A 21955-nucleotide genomic window follows, 5' to 3' on the forward strand; every position below is an offset into this window, starting at 1 on the left:
GGTATGTCAATGGTGTGTGAGTGCAGAGTCTGCACTGTGTGAGTGGTGGGTGAGCAGTGTCTGACTGCCAGCACAATGTCAGGGTGACTGTGCAGAGTAAATGGTGGGTGAGTGTACAGGGTAAGCAGTTTCGAGTTCCCTATGTGGCGGTTTGCGTCTTCACGATAAGGACGAACTGCCACTCGACTGGTGGGCCATCCTGGCCAATACGGTTGGGGGTTATATATGCTCCCTCTTTCGTTGAAGACGAACTACAGCCTCTCAGTGCTGTCACCTATTCTACTTTTTGATTGAGGGTTTATTACTGCCCTCGGAGGACCACGGGTTGAACCAAGCACTACAGCCTTTTTGGTTGTCTTGAATTGAACTCAAACCACAGTACCTCTTTAGTTCATATGTGAACGCAAGAGTAGACCAGAAATACGTTCATTATATTTGATCTGGGGCATCATGTATTGAACCTCAAGTGATCACCGAACCCTGACGAAGTTCCATTTGAACGAAACGCATTGGCTGAGGTTTTTTAAAGATTGAAATAATAAAGAATTCAATGATTGGAGACGTTGGAAGTTCTTTGAATATCGTCTTTTGGTGCACCGCCCTTCTCTCGAAAGTGTCTGAGAGTAGGTGAAGGGTATGTAAGTGTTGTAGACATGTTAGCAGAGCAACCAAAAAACGATCCAGTATATTAACCATTCATTATGAACGTGTAATCAAACAGAGAACAATCAATAAACGTTACTGAATTGGAAAGGTCCAAAATGAGGTAAGGCCGTGATGTATTATAATATGAAGCTGGCACGCTGACCACTTGCAGTAAGCATGATGCGGTAATATCGTGATTAGATATACAAACGTAGGGTCATAACGTGAGGCAAGGACATGCGCCTTGATAAAACCTTACCATAGGTGAATTGCATAGAGTAATAGTTTTAAGGTATTACCTGTTGTAATGACCTGCTTTTCTGTATATTTTGGTGCTTATGTCGGTGACCAGGCCATTACTTACCACATCCTTTCTCAGGATCCAGAAAGACACCACATTTCACAATACTTACCCAAGAAAGGAATAAACACTAACAACATATAAGACCATTGCCGAGGAGCTCGCAAATAACAACAAGTCACAACACCTCCCCATCTGAGAGGGTACGCAGCAAATCACAACACCTCCCCATCCAAGAGGGTGCACAGCGCATGCTCCTCCTAGCAATGCATTGGATAGAATAATTAGAATTTAGACATCCCTGCTGGGAGTCAATTTCCCTCCCGTATCAACAACTACCCGTTGGAGGGGAACTTACCCATCCCTCCGTGAGCACTTGGTGAAAAAGGGGCCAGACCTTCCCTCACAAGGAATACAAACAAATGATATGCTCTGGGGGTTCTTTATTACACAATGATAGAACGACAAAAGAAAGAAATAACTAAAGATCACAGTAGACATTCTTCACAATAGCAATAGTTAGCTACAATAGGTATACATGGAACACCTCACCATAATCTTAGGCATCTTGCATCTGAAGAAGGGTCTGACTCTCTTTCCCTCCCTGGTTCGGTCAGGACTCTCTGTTCCACAAACACGACTGCACGTCTGCACCGTGATGTATCACCAGACCGCCAAACCCACCAGACCAGCATCTCCCTCTCTCGGACCCCCTTTCTCTAATATAGAATGCAGCTCTCCATCGAAGTTTCTAGCAAACTCCGCCTACAGTTCGCACCTGATTCCTGTACCACCTTGGACCAAAAGAGCACAACAAGCAGCTGGCCAAGCGTTTTGCTATGACTCCGGCTTCGAGTGAGCACATTCCTCTGATAAGAACCGGTCCTCTCTGATTCACTGCTGGTGAACAACACATGGAAACTAAAATATAAACTCTCACCTAAAGAGGCTCAGAAGATGGCTGCAGTTTAGAATATGGAGTTGCTCAAGCATAGGCCTCTACTCCTGCAAAGAGCCAAAATTAGTATCCAAGAAGGCATAAGATCATGCCTAAGCCAATAGGCAAGCCCTGCCATTAAGCAAGATGAAGTCAGAAACAGCTATGTGATGATATGAATTGCAAAGCAAGATAACATGAAAGCATGTCAAAGGCAATAGTCAGCACTGCCATAAAACAAGGTAAAGTCAGAAACAGGGCTAAATATCACTATATTAGGCTAAAATATGCTGATATGGTGGTGGGCAATGGCCATAACAGACCCAATCATTGAAAATACCTTGGTCACTACACTTGTTAAGCCGCTAAACATCCCAAAAGCTAAAGTAAGGGGGGTTTGGGGAGCAGCCGAGCCCGCAAGGTCTGCCCCCGGGCGGATTTGGGAGGTGGGGCGAGCAGAGAGCGGCCATTTCGCTGCTTTGGGTTGCCTGGGAATAGCCCGAAGGCAGCCCAAGTTCAAGTAGTTAGCCCAAGGGGTATTTATGGGGGGTCAGCGTTTCCCAACCACCATTTTAGGTACTGGTGACCAGGTGGCTGGGAGCGGTGTAGTTAGGTGTTTTTTAGGCCTGTGACAGGTTTTGGTGGTAGTGTTTGTGTCGCTATTTGAGGAGGTTTAGTAATGGCCAACAAATATTTTAGGGTGCTTGAAGCCACCCGCCTGCTTAGCGAAGCAGGGCGGATGGATTTACTTGTTGGCCCCTAGGGACGAGCGCGCCCTGTGAGGCGTGCTTCCGCTGGGGTGGCGGCGGCCGTTATGGCTTGTTCTCCGCAATGGAAGGCGGCGCGTAGCCAGGTAAGGGCTCAACGTCGTGCTGAGGCTGGGAGCGTGGCCCTGCGTGTGGAGCCGGGGGCAGTAAGAGATGGGGGTATGGGCGGTAGCTTGGAGCGGCGGGGGAGCGCTGCCGGCGGCTCCCCGCCATCGTCTTTGCATGGGGTGGAGGCGGGAGGGGCCCAAAGTCGCATGGTGCGTGATGTGGGGGAGCAGCGGGGGAGCACTGCCAGCGGCTCCCTGCCGCCCGTGAGAATGGGAGAAGACCGCCCTGGTACTTCGGGTGCGGCCGAGCGGGGAGGCGGGGCAGGATGTGGAGCGTGAAAGTGGTCAGCTCGGGGCTACGAGCGGGTGGCTGGAAGCCCAAGAGCTGGTATGAAGCATGCGGCGGGGCGCGGGGAGAGGGACACACCCCCGCAGCAGTAAAAGATTGCGTCTGGCCGCCCCGGTAGCACGGGGGCAGCAGCTTTGGAGCCAGTGGGTCGTCAGGAAGGGAGGTAGGCAAGCCGCGTGGGGGGAGGGGGAAGGGGGAGGCTGGACAGGGCAAAGACAGGTGGGCGCGGGGGGCGTGACAGAGCCCATCCCCCCAGGATGGTTAAGGTGCAAGCAGGACACAGGGGGAGGCAGGGGGCCAGGGTGGTCCTCCAAGGGGGCGCGGGAACTGTCCATTGTGGGGCACTAGGGGATGGGGGGATGGAGGAGTTCAGGGGAGATTTTGGGGGGCACAGGGGAGGGGTCTGGGGGGAGAGGGGTCCAGGGGACGGGGGGACAGGAGACGGGTGGGGAAATGTCTCCTTTGCTGTTAGAGTTTGGGGACAGTGAGAGGGGCTGGATGTGTTCGACACCTGGGAGGAGGGGTGCGTACAGCGTCAGGAGTGGTTGGGGTAAGGGGCTTCGCAGCGAGGAGGTGGCGGGCTGTCGTGGCAGGGGGGTTGTTCAGGGGTTTGAAGGGAGGGGGTGGGGGAGGTTTTCTCAGATGCGGGGGTAGGGGGGTTGGTTTGGAGTGACGAGGAGGACAGGAGTAAGGCGGGGGTCGGAGAGATGTTAGGGTGGCGGCAGTCAGGCGGGGGGTGGGGGGCGTTGTGGAGGTGGTGGTGAGGCTCAGTTAGAGGGACCCAGCACACCAGACCTACTTTTAGTTTTGCAGAAGGACGCGTGTCGCGGGGTTCCTGACTTGGCAGGGCTAGGGACGGCCCCTCGATGCCAAGGCAAAGGTAGGGCTGAGCCTCCCGCGGTGTGCCCGGCACCGGCGGGGGATCCCGTTGCAGCCGGCCCAAGAAGGCCCGTAACGGGTTCGCCGACCCCTCCACCCACAGGGCCGCTATGGCTTGGGGTGCACCGATGGAAGAGGAGCACTGGTTCGGATGCTTTTACTGACTTAAGAGGGGTTCAGGAGGTGGTTCCGGTCTCCGGCACGGTGCCGGCCGGAGTTATGTGTTTGGTGGGGTGCAGTTGATTGACGATGGGGACAGTTTGGAAGAAGGGGAGTTGAGGGATGGCGAGGGCGGTATGGGGTCCAGTAACGGTGTTGGTAGTTTTTTGCAGGTGTCACGGGGCACGAAAGAAAGGACATTCCGGACATCTTATTGGGAAAGGACAGCGTCCCTCGATCGGAAGGGTGAGGACCGGCGTGCGGACTCCTTTGCGGCAGGTAATCGAACGGGTGCGGCGCACTTGGTGGGGATGGGGTGGAGGGAAGGTGGGGGAAGGGGGGGATTGGCTATGTAAGGGGAAGTATGTGGTGGACAAAGGTGTCGGGCCGGATGATGCAGTGGTGGGTCCTGGTGGGAAGGTGTTGAGGGGGCCACAAGAAGGCAGGCGTTGGGTCCTTGGTTCCAGGGCCGGAAGGCACTGGCAGCGCTGGTATGGGTGGGGGGCCGCGAGTGAGGTGGATACAGTGGGTGCAGCGAAGCCGGAGAGCAAAGAGGTAAAGATTAAGCGGCTCCCATACATTGGGGTAACAAAGCCGCTGGGTGCGCATTTGATGCTGTCCACTAAGGAGCGGATATGGAAGGGGGAGTATGTTGAGTTGCTGAAGCTTTTGCACCATGAAATGAGGGCGAAGGAGGGTTCCAAGGAGGAGGAATATGAACTCCAGAAGAGGCTGAGGGTTCCTCTCACTATAGAAAATTGGACGGCAGCGTTTTAAATTTTGCCAGCGTCTATTGTGAAAAATTTCCTGAGCGTTCAGTATCCCTGTTTAAGTACATGGACGTCATTAGCAAAGCGCAGATCACGGGGGATGGTGGGTATGAATAGGCTCAGTACGACGAGGAGTTCAGGGCACGGATGGCCAGGGACCCCGAGCCGAAACGGGGCGAGTTGGATGCTGATTAATGGCAGCATACCATGGGGCTGGCGGGGTCGGGCAAGACCATATTTACGGCCAGCAGGTTGCCCATTATTTACCAGCCCTTTCAGGGCCACCCCACCCGCGGAGGGGTGGGGGCAGGGTCCAAAAATCAGCCCTGGTTGGTGGGGTCCTGTTGGGACTACAATAAGTGGGCGTGCTCTAGGGAACATTGCCGATTTAAACACGAATGCTCCGATTGCTGTAAATATGGCCACCCCGTGGGTCGATGTTGGGGTGCCTCGGGGCAGCACCAAGGTGGGCAACAAGGGCAGGCTGGGGGTGTGCGGTCGTGGTGCACCCAGCAATCTGGAGGTGGTAGAGGAGGTAAAGGGTCTGGGCCAAAGGGCTCATACTCGTTTGCCAGCGGCCCTGCAGGATTACCCGGACAGGGGGGCCGCGGATCGGTTATGGACCGGATTTTTGGAAGGATTTCATTTGGGCTACGAGGGGCCTCGGCTGCAGAGATGGGCTGACAATTTGAGGTCTGCCAGTGAGCACCCGGAGGTGGTGCAGGGCAAATTGGATAAGGAAGTCAGTGAGGGCCGCATGGCGGCACCCTTTGAGGACTGGCCGTTGGAGGATTTGATTGTGTCCCCCATTGGGGTGGTGCCCAAGAAGGAGGCGGGCAGTTTCGCCTGATCCAACATTTGTCATGGCCTGAAGGTGGCTCGGTTAACGATTACATTGATGAGTGGGAGCCCACGGTGTCTTACTTGTCGGTTGACGCTGCCATGGCCCTGGTGGTGGCTGTGGGCGCACCAGCGAACATGGCAAAGTGCGACGTCAAGTCGGCTTTCCGGCTGCTTCTAGTCCACCCAGACGATTGGGGTCTACTGGGGATCCAGTTTAACGGCCACTGGTACATGGACAAGGCATTGCCAATGTGCTGCTCGATGTCTTGCGTGCTTTTTGAGTGTTTTAGTACGTTCCTGCAATCGTTTTTCATGGAACGGACGGGTCACCAAAGAGTTACGCACTACCTGGATGACTTTTTCTTGGTCGGGGCCCCAGACTCCACGGACTGCCAGGTTGCGCTGGACAGGTTTCAGGAGATTATGGAGGACCTTGGGGTGCCATTGGCACCGGATAAGACAGTGGGGCCAGGCACGGCGCTGTCATTCTTGGGCATAGAGCTGGACTCGGTGTTTATGGAGGCCCAGTGGAGAAGAAGCAGCAGAAGTTGGGCCTGCTGGAGGTTATGGTGGCAAAGCACAAAGTAACGGTTTTGGAGATCCAGGTGCTGATGGGGAACCTCAATTTTGGTTGCAGAGTGGTGCGCGTCGGGCGGACGTTCTGTAGGAGGTTAGGCAGGGCCTTGGCAGGGCAGAGGCCCCCACATCACCATGTGCAGTTGTCCGCGGGCGTTCGCGAGGACTTGCTGATATGGCAGTTTATCCTGCAGCACTTTAACGGGGTCCCCTCACAGAGAGGGGAGGACCTGGTCTGGGATGTCCAGATTTTTTGGGACGCTGCGGGGAGCGATGGTTTCGGGCTCTACTGGCAGGGGAAATGGTGTGCCGAGAAGTGGCCCCCGGAGTGGGCGGGGGGTGGAAGGAGCATCGAGTTCCTGGAGCTTTTCCCTCTGGTGGTGGTGGCCTCGCTGACGGGGGAGGTTTTGGCCCACAGATGTGTGACCTTTCATGTGGACAACATGGCGGTGGTGCAGGTGGTGAATCGCCAGTCCGCCAGGGATGAGCAGGTGCTGAAATTGCTGCGAGTGTTTGTGTTGGGTTGCCTGTGCCATGAAATTGCTTTTCGCACAGTGCATGTTCCTGGGATCAATAATGACATAGCGGATGCTTTGTCTCGTTCGCAGTGGGGGAGATTCCATGGGCTAGCCAAGGACACGGATCGGGACCTGACATGCATGCCTCCACAGCTGTGGTACGTAGGCAACACAGGATTTTGCAGCTGGCTCTAGGATCATTGGCGGAGTCGGCGAGGACAACGTATGTGTCTGCATGGGGGGAATTTGTGGCATCCGGGGCACGTTGGCGGGCTCAGGGACAGGAGAGACAAGAAGATGTGGTACAGTTTATATTGTCATTGATCGACAAAGGACTATCGCGGGTTACGATAGCGGGCAAGCTGGTGGGGATTGCCTTCATGGGCAAACTTTTGTGGGGATAGGCACCGTCCGCAGGCGAGCTCGGGTTGAGGATGCTGGAAGGTTGGGTCCGGGAGTGTGGGAGGTCAGATAAGGTTCGGCTACCCTTGTCGTGGGCACTGTTGGGGAGGGTAGTAGGGGCTTTGCCTTTGGTTTGCAGGGATGGGAAGGAGACTTGCCTGTTCGCTACCTTAATGGCGTGGATGTTTGCGGGGGCTTTTCGGGTGTCTGAGTTGCTGGGAGCGAGAGCCGGTGTGGTGCTACGGTGGTCGGAGGTCCAGTTTTGAAGGGAGGAGGTGCGAAAGTCTAAGACAGACCAAAGGAGTGTGGGCAGGTGGGTAGCATTGGGGAAGGATGCAGTGGGGGACGTGTGCCTGGTAATGTGGGCCCTGCAGTTGCAGACGAGTGAGGTGGCAGAGGGGTTAGTATTTCGGCACGCCGATGGGCGGGGGGCGACAGGGTCCTAGCTGTTGGCCGTGTTGCGGAAAGCATTGGATTTGCTGGGGATGGATGGGAGAAATTATGGCATGCATTCATTTCGCATTGGCGCAGCGTCGGAAGCGCACAGGTGGGGGTGGGGGCGAGGGGACATTATGCGCTTGGGGCGGTGGTCATCTAATTGTTACTAGCGGTACGTGCGCAGCGAGGAGGCTCATTGAAAGCGTGGTTGTTTTTGTGACCTATATATTTACCCTTGTTTCTCGTTTCAGGTTCTGTGGCTGGCCCCCTCGCTCGTGACATGTTGGTGTGGATTGTGGGCCACTCCTTTGTGAGGCGGGCCCAGGTGCAAGCACAGGATAGTTATTTTGGGGAAATTTGGGGTTTAACCCCGCCCTGTTTAAGATTCATTGGTTTGGGAGAGGGGGTATGAGGTGGAAGGAACTGTTGGGTACGCTAAATAATCCGATGGCGGCAGGTCGGTGTCCTGACGTGTTGGTTCTCCACTTGGGGGAGAATGACATGGTGCAAGAAACGGGTTTGGTCTTGATGAGGGCCATGAAAAGGGATTAGGATGAGTTTTGAAGGAGGTGGTCAGGGTGTACTGTGGTTTGGACCGAGTTGGTCCCGCGGAGGGTCTGGAGAGGTGCAGTGAAGCCTCAGGCGGTGGATAAGGCCAGACGGAAGATAAATGTCGAGATGGTGCGCTTTTATAGGCACTTGGGGTTTTCACGCATCTGGCATCGGGACATCAGGTACGATGCACCAGAATTGTTTCGGGGTGATGGGGTTCACCTTTCTCGCATGGGCATGGACCTTTATTTGTTAGAGCTACGGGAGGTTCTGTCCAGGTTGTTGGGTGTGAGGCGGGAGTGAGGCATGCGTGGGGGCTGTGTACCAAGGTTCTGGTTACCGGGACGGGGTGGGGGCAGGAAAAGGAGGAGACGGTGTAAACACCTACCCTTCCACCTTTTCCTGGGTGGCGGAGTTTTTTTTCAAAACCGTATTTATTAGAAGTTCAAGCAAATCAAGTGTACAGCTCTCCAAGAGCAGGAGAGCACGTCAATACGCAAATTACAGCAGAATATACGTATGGCTCAAACCTTTGACTAACCCCTACCCGCCCCATTATCCCCCCCACAACTGCAACAGTCCCAACTACCCACCCCTTATCCCACCCTAACCCGATGCACGTGATCACAATCAGCTGCAGTATACAAGAGGAAACACACTAGGTGTCTTGGAACTTTCCTGGCCCCGAGGTCTCAATCATCGGACAGAGCATCATCCGTGTCTGCGGGAGGATCCAATGTCAGGTCTCTATAGTCCGCCCACCGCTTCCAGATCTTGTAATGTTTCCGAGGGCAGCCCCTGGCTTCAAACACTGGCTTTTCCAGCCCCATGAGGAAGTCTAAGCCCGCCTTCCAAGCGTTAAGCGGGGGGGCGCGGTCACTCTTCCAGGCCCTCGCCAGATCCCTCTTGGCCACAACAAGGCCTAGGCGGAGTTGTTTTTGAAGTTGGCCAAGTTTGGCTGGAGTTTGGTAGTTTATCGTTAAGTTTGGGGAGTTGGTGAACAGGAGCGGGGAAAGGTTTAGCAGTTTGGAAGTTTACATTAGAGGGTAGTTAGTTACAGTTGCAGGACGGCAAATAGGATTGTAGGTCTTGGGAGGGTTGGAGTTATAATGTATGTAATAAGATTGTGTATTATGTAATGTATTGGAAGTTATATATTGTATGTTGCAGGGTGGTTTTTTTTTATCATGTGGGGATCGTAGGGGTGGGGGGAGGAAATGTAAAGGGGGTCAGGTAATTCGATGTTTAGAGAGGTTTTAGTATTGTAAGGCAAATGGCCAGTTTTAATAAAGTGTGATGTGCACCTGTTTCAATAAAGCAGCCTTTTACACACACAAATGGTTGTCGGTGCTGCTTGCCCCCTTTTCCTCCCTCCCAAGGGGGGTTTGGGGGGCAGCCGAGCCCACGAGGTCTGCCCCAGGGCGGATTTGGGAGGGGGAGGGGTGGCGAGCAGAGAGCGGCCATTTCGCTGCTTTGGGCTGCCTGGGAAATAGCCCAAAGGCAGCCCAAGTTCAATTAGGTAGCCCAAGGAGTATTTATGGGGGTCAGCATTTCCCAGCCACCATTTTAGGAACTGGTGACCTGGTGGCTGGGAGCGCTGTAGTTAGGCGTTTTTTAGGCCCCGCCCACCCTCCCTGGGCTTAAGGTTTTGGGGGAGGCTTTTTTGCAGGAGGGTTTTTTGGCATGGGGTCTTTGTTTGGAACAGGTGCATAGGGGGGATGTTATGTAATGTTGTCGCTTGGAACAGGTGCTAGTGGAGTTGTTTTTAAAGTTGGCCAAGTTTGGCTGGAGTTTTGTAGTTTATCGTTAAGTTTGGGGAGTTGGTGAACAGGAGCGGGGAAAGGTTAAGCAGTTTGGAAGTTTACATTAGAGGGTAGTTAGTTACAGTGCAGGCAAACATGGATTGTAGGTCTTGGGAGGGTTGGAGTTATAATGTATGTGATAAGATTGTGTATTTTGTAATGTATTGGAAGATATATATCTTATGTTGCAGGGTAAGGGTTTTTTATCATGTGGGGATCGTAGGGGTGAGGGGAGGAAATGTAAAGGGGGTCAGGTAATTCGATGTTTAGAGAGGTTTTAGTTTTGTAAGGCAAATGGCCAGTTTTAATAAAGTGTGATGTGCACCTGTTTCAATAAAGCGGCCTTTTACACACACAAATGGTTGTCGGGGCTGCTTGCCCCCCTTTTCTCCCTCCCAAATCCCATTTCTGCACGCAACAGTGTGGTTTGCAATCAACTTTGAAGAAGACCATTTCGTACAAAGATGCGGCCATTTAGTGAACCAGCACCAGAGAACTGTACTGTGCGGGTCAGAAGTCATTTTTATTGAGGAAAGTCACGCTTTCACTCACCCCGCTCAAAGCAAATGTTGCCGACGTGCACATAAAATGTTAGTTTAAAAAAGAAAACTATAGAAAAGATTTTCTCCCAGGAAATGCCTCTTGTAGGACTTGTAGAGTCCAGCTGGAAATGTAAACAGTCGGTAATCAAATTTATGACTTGATTGTTATCGTATTTTTTCCACCTTTCGCCCCATTCTCTCTGTACAGTGAGTGTATGTTCCATGAAAAGCATTAGTAGCACGGAATGAAGGAAAGAGCTCCCTGACAAGCCATACGGGAGTGACAGGATGTGACGAAGCAGCCAGAGCTGCTGACTGAGAGCTGGGGATCCCCGTTCAAGTCTCGGTGGCGCAATATCATGTGATTCCGGGCAAATCACTTAATCTCTCCCAAGTTGCACTATATAAATCTGATGCAAGACGAAAAAGCAGATAGAGGCAAAACTTTGTGAAAACATAGTTCCACCAAAACGGATGTTGACAGTATTTCAGCAATGGGACACTAATAAGAGAAGCAGACTAGGAACAAGCATTGGTAAATGCTGGAAAATATACTACACCCAATAGAAATGTAGGAAAAGTAAGTGACAAGCACAGGAACCAATAAAAAGCCAGGAAAGAGAGAGGGTGGGATGTAAGTCCCTTTTAAGTTTATATTAAAAACAATAGATTTCACAAGCATGGCACAAGCGATGTGCAGGAGAACCCTATAAATTACATATTTTTATACTGCAGTATAATCTACTGAGTCTTGCGATAAGAGATTGTCAAAAAATGACTGTCTGTATGCCCTCAAGATATTCATCTATGTTCCTGTAGGATGTTCTAAAAAGTTTCCAATTAATTCTTTGAAACACTTATCTAATCTTCTAAAGTATCTAATGTTATTACATCAATGTATGTTGTCCTTAGACCTAAAGGTGATGTGGTGTCAATTCCTAGGCTAACAAGGATGTCTCTCATTAAGGGATTATTAGGTGGTACTGGTATTGATAGTCTCCTGTGATCAGTGCCATTAGAAAAACCTACAACCTCACTGTTATAAAGATGGACAATTAATTCAGGGACCAGTTGTGATTGACTACCTGTGTACCAATGAGACATTTGTCTAAATAAACCATTTTCTAGAATTCTACAATATTTCTCCCAAAATAAAAAAATCCAAGCTAATTAACATAAACACCATAAAACTACAACATGACATTAATCTCTGATCACTTCTCTTCACATTTACATAGACATACTTATCTACTCTAACTACATACTAGGGCAAAAGACTACTACTATTGGTTGCTGCTCCCGGACTCCCAGGGAGGATAACTTTTTACTGATTGCAACTACAAACTGTGACTTCCAAACTTAAAAGTCTTGAGTGTTCAGATCCTAATCTGGACGAAGTTATGCTTAACATCAAGCTTCCACCTGATAATTTACCACAACATCAGAACTTAGGCTGGCTGTCCAGCCTCAAGTCCTACTCTTCCCCTGACCACTTCTGACTACCTTTAACCGGGTCCTCTAAAATGTTCCGGGCATACCACTGAGGTCCTTTACTATTGTGTCAATACACGATCATGCATACATATCTCAACATATAGATAAAAACATATACAATATTCTACTGTCACAATGCTACTTGTAAAATAAAAGGGACAAAGTTTGTACTGTTCTCACCTTTAATAATGGCAACTCCTGAGTCCTACCTGTCCCAGAGAAATGAGAATACTTTGAAAAACCAGTGTCTTCTTACCTTCTTTTTAAATGTGCAGAATCATTCCAAGAGTACACACAGGACCCTGGATGTGGCAGTCGGTGACAAGAAGTGGAAGTCCTGGCAGGCTCACCAATATGTTCGAGGGAAAAATCTCTGTTGAACAAGAAAAACAAGTTGACAATATAATATGGATTTATTACAATACTGCTGTGAAGATCAGTCACCACAGGAGAGATCAGTTCACCTCTGAGGAGATGAAACTTGATGTCTGGAGTTTTAGCTCAGAAGCAGCCCTATTTATTCTTCCAAACCACAAAGGAAAAGGCTAAAGCAATGTTCACATACATACAAGATAGCATCAGGAGATGTAGCAATTTCTCGGAAACAGAAACACATGTAGGTGGGCCTAGCCTCTTATGATGAGCGTGGAAACCCCCTACGTGGGTTTCAGTTCTCGGAATTTGAGTGGAGCGAAGATATATTTATCTAACTGCGCAGTGCATGGTTATGTCCTTCTCAACACTGTTTAGCAAAGCTTATCTGACCTTTTGTATGTGGTTTCTTTCACCAAGCCATCTAGCAGGTTTGGTGCGAAGCTATGGTTTCTGCAGAAGCGAGTGACCAGCTATCTGGTATTTAGGTGTGGCAGGTTGTGAACCTGGTATTTCTTCCTATATACTTGGCAAGCTAAAGGTGTAAGAAACTGCAGTGCTTCAGAGGAAGTGGGCTCTTATTTGATTGGTGCATTTTGGCTCGTTCCTCGAGCAGATGGAAATTGTGGTAACCTAATTTTGCAGCTTCTGCGCTTAAGCACTACTGGTTTCCTGAGTCTGGAGGGAGATAAGATCTAAGTTTCATGCAGTAGCTCAACTTACTGGCTGCAAGCTATCTCCTAACATTTTAAAGAACAATGTGATCTAATAAGCTCAGTTAAACGTATTTTCCTTGGTAACATGTTATTTCTGTGCAGAGGCCTGTGTTCTATTGGGGCCTAAAACTGTTTCTAACTTCAAGCTTTTACATGAAAGTCTCAGGCCTCAGATCTTTGTGGGTCTGTGTATAATGTATCCAATTTTTCTCTATATTAATGTCTTATTGAGGATATCAATTCCTGAGTGTCAGGGATCAGATGGAGAGATGGGGGAAACGTCTTTGGGTTCCTCAAGCACCTATGGCAAAGGACAGTGGCGATTGCAGTATAGAAGGAATTGTCAAGGAAAACATTGGACTTAAAGCTTGGCCGTAGCTGATAATGATGTACTCTCGACCCAGTACACTTTGTAAGGCGGACTCTCTCAGACTGCTGCCCCTGATTCTGAGTCCCTGCTTTCGTATGGGAAACTTTTTAGGGTTCTGCATCAGTAAGTTATTAGTGTACTACTGGCTCGTTGAAACTACTGGGGCACAACTCTGCCATCTTAACTGATGGGAGCTCCACTGCCTTACCAGCCTGCCATTGTGCTGCCAGACTTCCCTGAACTTTAAAAGTATCTGACAGAATACCATAGCGATTTGTGACCTCCACCCCTCAGTTTAACATGTCTGTTGTAATTCTAATTTATTGTTGGCAAACCAGGTTCCCTGGTTTTATTATTCTATTGTTTATATTCTTATTGTGTGAGTGGACACGACGTGGAAGGGTGGGTTGGGGGTGGCGGTGGAGACAGGGGTGGAGGTCTAGAACAATAGATCAATCTGAAACCAGTAGAAATTAATCAAATTTCTTCTTCTGCTCACGCTTAGCAAGGACTTACATTTACTCCACTACATCCATTGTGTTAACTACACTGTCTTGGAATATCAAAGGCCTTAACTCTCTGGCTAAACGTCACAAACTTTGGAAATGCATACTGGATCAGAGACTCAATAGCATAACGCTCCAGGAGACGCACCTTAAGAGTGGTGATGAACACAGCCTACGGAATAAAGCATACCCCCATTATACAAATCATTTGCCACCACTAAACATAAAGGAGTGGCCCTCCTCTTTCACTCTTCTTTAAAGTTCCAAATGACAGGCAGGAAGATGGATAGGAAGAGGAGACTAGTGATGGTCAAAGGGAACATTAAGGGACATATGTGCAGAGTGACCTCAATATGCGTACCCAATATGGGACAAGCTGAGTTTATTAATTCCTTACTTTCTCTCCTGGATGGATTTGCAGAGGGGGAAATCATTTTGATGGGAGACTTGCCCCTAATCAGGGACTCCACCTTAGATACCACTCACCCCTATAGACTTAAAAATGGAACCTTCTCTAAAGCACTGAAACAAGCAATCCTACACATAAGATTGATAGATGCCTGGATAACCACACACCCTACAACTTGATACTATATCTAATTTTCCCACTCCCACCGCACATATTCACAGCTTAATTATATTTTTCTCAGTCAATCATTACACACACTATTGCTGCTGCCCGGTTCCATCCTATTGCACATTCAGACCATGCTCTGTTGGAGATTGTACTGGAGTGGCACGCCCAAAGTCCAGATTTCGGGGCTGGGTCTTTCCGGTGCATCTCACATTGGACCGTCTCTTCAGAGATGAACTCCATAAGGCCATCACGGATTTTAACTTAAATTGAAGTAAGTAAGTAAGTAAGTAAGTAAGGTTTTTACAGAGATAATGATTGCCGAGGCATCTTTGTGCTAGCGTCCTGGAGCTGAGCTGACGTAGAGGGAGACTTACTCAAAGCTGGTGACAAAAAGACATGTCTTTAAAGATTTCCTAAAAAGGAGCCTGTCCGTTAAATATCTCAATGTTAGGAGCATAGAGTTCCAGAGCTTGCATGCTAAGTAGGAGCACCTCCTGCCACCCCAATTGGCCTTCTTTATTTTGAGAATGGTTACTAATTTTGCAGAAGATGATCTTAGGACATGTCGGACCAAGCCATGAAAAGGTCTTCTGAAAGTACTGAGGGCCAGTTGCATTTAGTGCTTTGTGTACCATGTTTACCCTTTCCGCCACCAGGCAACCAATGTAGGTCTCGGATGCTTTTTGAAATGAGGCTAAATGGGGTAATTTTTAAAAGCATTCTGCAGGGATTGTAACTTTGATTGAATACGTTTATGGATTCCCAAATATAGAGCATTGCAGTAATCTATCTTGGATAGGACGAGGGCAACAACTACCATTTTTTGCATTTCAAATGGAATAAATGGAAAAACCTTTTTAAGTATCCTCAGGAGATAGAAACAAGAAGATGTGATCTGATTGATCTGTTTCAAAAAACAGACTTGACCATCAAGCATAACCCCAAGATTTTTTACTTTCTAAACTGGATATGGTAGTGGACTTAGATTAACAGGCCACCAAGAATTATTCAAGAAGGAGATGTTGTTCCAGAAGAGAATCCTCTCTGTTTTCCTGGTGTTTAACTTAAGGCAATTTTCCTGCTTCCAGATTATGATATTTGCCAGGCAGTTGTTAAATTCTTTGGCCACTACGTCAACATCAGATGTAATTGAGATGACAATCTGCATATCGTGAGCATAGGATATGTCAGAGAAACCATAAGATTGAATACGTTTTGCCATGGGGGTGAAATAGATGTTTAATAGCGTTGGGGATAATGATGATCCCTGAGGCAACCCACAGGGAAGCGAGAAGGAATTAGTACACCAAACACAATGGTCTGTTCTCAGTTTAACAGGAAGGAGCTAAGGATGGTCAAAGCTGCACCCCTTCTCCCCACCCTCTCTAGCCGGTTGATACTCACTAGATGGTTTACCATATCAAACGCGGCCGAGGGGTCAAGCAGTATCACTGCAGACCTCCCTCCTTTGTCCATCTGCATTCAAATCTCCTCGGTAGCAATAACTAAAGATGATTCTGTACAGTGCTGCAGCCGGAAGCCATGTTGCAGTGGGTCCAGAATGTTTTTAGCCTCCAGAAAGGCCATATCGTGCACATACAGGCTCTGTAGTGTCAGGCCTCAGTCAGGTTTAAAGGGCTACTTGAATGAGTGACTCAATTGGTGCTGCAAGCCCACTACTAACATTTAATTTTCAGGCCCTGGGCATAGGTAATGCTTTCTATTAGGGCCTTACAGATCAATTAAATAAACCGATTGTGCATAAGTCAATGAAACCATGTTTAGGCGAGTAGCACATCTACTTTACAACTAGCTAACAGTGGTAAACTACTCAGATTCCTAAAATGAACTGGGTGTCTCAGTATGTGACTGGGTGTGTCAGTGACTGTAAGGGTGTCTAAATGGGCATATAAATGGCTGTATGGAATGAGTACCTGGCTGTGTTAGTCAGTGTTTGGCTGTGTAACTGTGTGTGCAAGTGCCTCTATTATTAGTGGATACATAAGTACTGTGTGAGTGATTCTGGCATTGTCTGAATGGATGTGACAGTGGCTGTATGGTTTTCCGAATAGGTATGTGTTGAAAAGAAGATACGAAGCAGGAAGGTAAGTAGAGATCTTCTTTATTGACCATCTGCTCTCCAAGATGGTTTACACTGCGCACGGTCAACATTCCAAGATGAGCTCCCAAGAGAGAGCCCTAAGGGGAAGGAGGGAGAGGGGAGGAGGGTAATGTACCAAAGGGGGAAAATGGGAAAGAAAGGTAGGGAGGAAAGGAGATTATAACACACCTCCCTTTTTACATGAGATCCAACACTGCTGCATTTAACAATTTCATCACAACTCCACAACTGTCCATTATCCAGTAGTACCACATTATTGTTACACTTTAAAACACGACATGGAGGGTAGTATTTACTCTTGCTATGAGGGTCTCTTATGCTCCTTTTGAGATGTACTAAATCACCCTCTTCCCACCTTGGAGTCTTGATCCCATTCTTTTCATCGTACTGTAGTGTAGTTCCTATATTCCCAATAGGCTCTGCGCATTGGAAAAATATACACTATAGATTTGACATAGTACTGAAGTTAGTATGTCTCTATCGAGTATACTAAACTTAATTGTGAGTGCCAGCTAGCTCAGAGGTCACTAGAAACTTTCTCAAAAACACAAGAAGGGATTAGTTTCTGACAACCGCATAAACATAACAACTTTGTTTCCCCAAGAATCGAAACATATCTTCAGAGTCGTTGAAACAATAGATAACTAGTTCACTCAGTCAATCGCGCATGCTTCATTTCTACAGAGTTGCATAGAAGTAGAGAGACGGGCGTTTCAATAAAAAGGGGTTTATTGAACAGTCTTATTTCTCATGCAAGAGAGGTGAATTGCTACAATTGTTAGGCAGAATGCAAAGTATAATGCGTACAGCGTAAACAGTAATATAAAATAATACTGTAATAGCATTGCTTGTTGCTATGACATGTAAAAATACATACATAAAGAACACGGGCTAAAATACTCAACTGGTGCTTCTAAAATACGCCTACTCAAATGTACCTAACCTAGGTCTAGTACCAGGGAAGAAGTAGGTGTTTGTCTTTAGCATACGTTTAGTTTTGCCAAGAATTGCCAAAGGTTTCTCCAGGTTCTAATCAGCTCCATACCTTAGAATGAGAGAGGTTGGTATCTCTTTCACGGATTTGATTTCCCAACACCCCGCAAGGGAAGTCAGAAACACTGGAGCTGGATTCTCGGCAGAGGATGACAGCTTCTGGTCAGTGCGTCAGCTGGAGAGTTGGCTCCCTTTGGCACTTGCTGTAGCGAGCTGCGTCGTGCAAGTAGGTAGTTGAACTGCACCGGACCACACCATGCTTTGCTATAGCAAGTGAAGGTATATTTATACCTTGAAAGTGTTTAGGAATGCCAGTATTGACGCAAATGTCGGGCACATGAACGTCATGGATAAACCCCTAAGGAATAGTTGTTCATGCATAATAATGAGTTTCTTGGAGAAATCAATATCCAGGCTAGGGGAAGTCCCTTCAGCTTAAGAGTATGGTTTTCCAAGAAATCGTTGTGATGTAGATGAAACAGATAGAAGTAGCCATGCCTGTATTTGGGTAGCATGGGCTGTGCCTAAATAAGGACTGGATTTCAATGCCTATATAAAGGCAATGTGAATTGGGTAGCATGGGCTATGCCTAAATAGGGACTGGATTTCAATGCCTATATAAGGGCAATGTGAATTGCAATGTGATTTGCACGACCTTAGAGGTATACCGCGCTACTGCATCAGTGTGCATTTGCTGCTACATGGTTGCTGCTATAATCGTTGCTAAAATTGATTTTTAATGCTCTTAGAGAAAGAAATATTTTAAGTGAATGTGGGATGTTAGACCTCGTTTTTAAATCTGTCACACTTGCACTTTAAAATTGACAAAGGGCACTGTTTTGCCCGTTTTTTGCACAGGGACCATTAGGCTCAGACTCACGAGGAGTCCTTCTTTTGTGTTGGGGGCTATTAGGTTGGCGCTCTAGCTACCAGGCTCAGACTATTTAACCGAGTCCGATGCAAGCGCGTGGACCTTAGAGGTATATCGCGCTACTGCATCAGTGTGCATTTGTTGCTACATGGTTGCTGCTATAATCGTTGCTCAAATTGATTTTAACTGCTCTTAGAGAAAGAAATATTTTAAGTGAATGTGGGATGTTAGACCTCGTTTTTAAATCTGTCACACTTGCACTTTAAAATTGACAAAGGGCACTGTTTTGCCCGTTTTTTGCACAGGGACCATTAGGCTCAGAGTCACGAGAAGTCCTTCTTTTGTGTTGGGGGCTATTAGGTTGGCGTTCTAGCTACCAGGCTCAGACTATTTAACCGAGCCTGATGCAAGCGCGCAGCGCCCGCGCGCTGCGGGCGCACCAATGGCGCGCCGGAGGCGCGCCAGAAGCAAGCCCGTCCGCGCCTGTCAGACGCCAGGAGCTAGGGATGCTGCCGGTTCTCCCCTAGAGAGAACAGTGTTATCAGCTGAATTCATCCATGCCTTACGAAAAGACAGTTTAGGATGCTCTATGCAGAGTCAAGTGCCTTGTGAAGGTCCATTCAGCTGTTTGAATTGCAAGTTTTCCTCCTTGGTTGAGCTGCATAGTAATGAGCGGTGGGGCCCTGGTAAGTCCGTGGGGATGAGGAAGGAAAATTATTTGGTGATTATTTCTCTTAATTGTCGCTCTATGGTCAGACATTATGAGGATATTTATGTCATGTTGGAAGATCATCAGCCAGACATCTGTTTCCTCACAGAGACATGGCTCACGATGGACTCAATGCAACTGTACTTCTGGCACTCCCGGATGGCTATAAAATTCTGACTCTACACATGCAAAATCGAACAACAGGATGTGGAGGGTAGCGAATATATTAGCTTCAATGTTGTAATCTCCCAGAAGTTTACATTCTCCGGCCTACTAATATACAGAATGCCCGGTCCCTCAACAGCCTTCAGATTAGCCTGTGTGGAACAGGTGAGTAGGCTTGCCCTGGGATGGGCTAACTTTACGCTGGTGGGAGATTTAAACCTCCATTTTGTTAATCTGGAGGATCCGGACATAGTCAACTTTCTGGCAGATCTAGAGGCTTGTCAATTGGCACAATTGGTGCAAGGACCTACGCATGTAGCGGGTCATCTTTTAGACCCAGTTTTCTCAAATCTAAAGACTTTGAAGGTGTATAAACCTGATAAGCTATTATGGACAGACCACTATCTGATTAAGATAAACTTACAGATTGACTTGCCTAAAGATAGAAGCTCACGTCAATATACACTCAAGCGGGCTTGGCACAAGATTAACTGGGATAATCTTGCTAATGAGCTCCATGTGTCAACCCCTAGGTTAGCGGAGGACCCTACGGAGGGCTATGCTGAATTTGTACTATGGATCAGACATTCTTTAGATCATCTAGCTCCGGAAAAGTGGACGCCTGTCCGTAAAGCTAAGGATAGCCGTTGGTATAATGCAGAGTTGGCGACCCTTAGGAAATAATGTAAGGGGCTGGAACGTATTTGGAGATGGAACTATGATATATCTGCTAAAAATCAATATAGGTTAGCTATAAAGGAATATCAGAGAAGGATTCAGGTGGTTCAGGCCTCCTTCTATGTAGAACAACTAGAGATTGCCGAGAATAAGGCTAAGAGTATCTTTTCACTGGTCGCATCATTAACTGAGGCCACCAGTGAATCAGCTATTCGGTCAAATAAACAATGTAAGGACCTGGCTGAATATTTTATATTGAAGCTGGAAAAGATCTATAAGGCATTTCTGGTGGTGTCACAACCATTAGAGCTGGTGCGGCTGTCTTCCGCCTCGCTGAACATGATTCCATCGATATCCAACTCAGATTTAGAAGCACTCTGTGTAAAATTAAATCTGGTTCCCCTTTGGATCCCCTGAAACCAGCCCATTCCCTTAAACTGCTGCCAATAATTTTGCAGCTGTTGGGACAAGTTTTGAATGCATCCATTGCCGCCGGCTCAGTTCCTGTTTCTTGGAAACAAGCTAAAGTTTTACCATTGTTGAAGAAACCGAATTTAGATCCTGCTAGTGTTGAGAGCTATAGACCTATCTCAAAACTTCCTTGGGCAGCAAAGATTTTGGAAGCACATGTCAACGCCACCCTATCTCAGTGCCTATCCTCCAATACCATTCATGATCTCTCGCAAAATGGATTTCGTCCTGGCCACAGTACAGAGTCGGCACTGTTGGCGGTGACTTAACATCTCTGGGCCGCCCTCGATGGCGGCACTACATCTGCATTGTTATTGCTTGACTTGAGTGCCGCCTTTGATACGGTGTCCCACCCTATTCTTTTGCGACGCCTTGAAGAGGTGGGGATCCAGGGTTTGGCCTTGAGTTGGTTGGACTCTTTTTTGGAAGAGCGGTCGTTCCAAGTGGATGTGCCCCCTTTCTCTTCGAACATCTTTAAGGTTAGACAAGGTGTGCCACAGGGCTCGGCCTTGAGCCCCCTGTTCTTCAACATTTATGTTATGCCACTGGCATTGCTAGCGAGGAGCAGGAATCTGACCGTAGTATCATATGCAGACGATACGCAGCTGGTGGTAGCTCTATTTAGCACCAATGGCTGTGATACTGCCCCAGCTGCAGCGTATTTTCGAAACAGCCTAGCTTTAGTGGTGGACTGGCTGTCAGCTAACTATCTGCAACTAAATGCATCTAAAACTGAGGTTTTGATAGTGGGCAAAGATAGAGACTCTTGGAGCGAACTTTGGTGGCCTACCAATCTTGGTGCTGCCCCTATTCCAAAGATGGTAGTGAAGAATTTAGGGGTTTGGTTAGATGAGGCACTCAGCTATCAAATCCAAACCAAGAAAGTGGCAGGAACATGCTTTGGACTATTGCGGAAGCTCAAACGGATTTTCAGATTTTTTGATGCTTTCACCCGTCAAATCATTGTCCAGGCGACAATCTTGTCACCCCTGGACTATGGATTGGTTCTGTACCTGGGATCCAACAAATTAGAGATTAATCGGCTCCAGAGGGTCCAGAACTTGGCAGCCAAAACACTTTTGGAATTACCGAGATCCAGTTCCGCCACGAGCGCCCTACGGCGCTTACATTGGCTTCCTATGCAAAGGCGTATTGAGTTTAAGGCCCTTTGTGTGGTCTTTAAAGCTTGGAGGTTGGCTTCTCCTGAAATTTTGAAGGACTTAGTCACGCCCTATGAGCCCACACGACACCTCCGTTCCTCTGGCCATATCCTGCTGTTAGTACCTCGGATAAAGAAAACTAGGGTTGTAGGTAGAGCTTTTAGGTTTAAGGCTGCTAAATTATGGAACTCTTTGCCATCTCATATCCGTAGTATTAGCAGCTA

At 48.1% G+C, this 21955-nt stretch overlaps 1 long non-coding RNA gene across 1 annotated transcript in view; it reads right to left on the reverse strand.

The window, feature by feature from the left end:
• LOC144784563 (uncharacterized) overlaps positions 1–21955 on the reverse strand; it is a 196573-nt gene that overhangs the window by 20172 nt on the left and 154446 nt on the right. The window contains exon 2 of the long non-coding RNA XR_013601677.1: positions 12278–12394. This is a non-coding gene — a long non-coding RNA (uncharacterized LOC144784563). The remainder of the gene's footprint in view (positions 1–12277; positions 12395–21955) is intronic.

This window comes from Lissotriton helveticus, chromosome 10 (genome assembly GCF_964261635.1).
Source record: "Lissotriton helveticus chromosome 10, aLisHel1.1, whole genome shotgun sequence".
Lineage (NCBI taxonomy): Eukaryota > Metazoa > Chordata > Amphibia > Caudata > Salamandridae > Lissotriton > Lissotriton helveticus.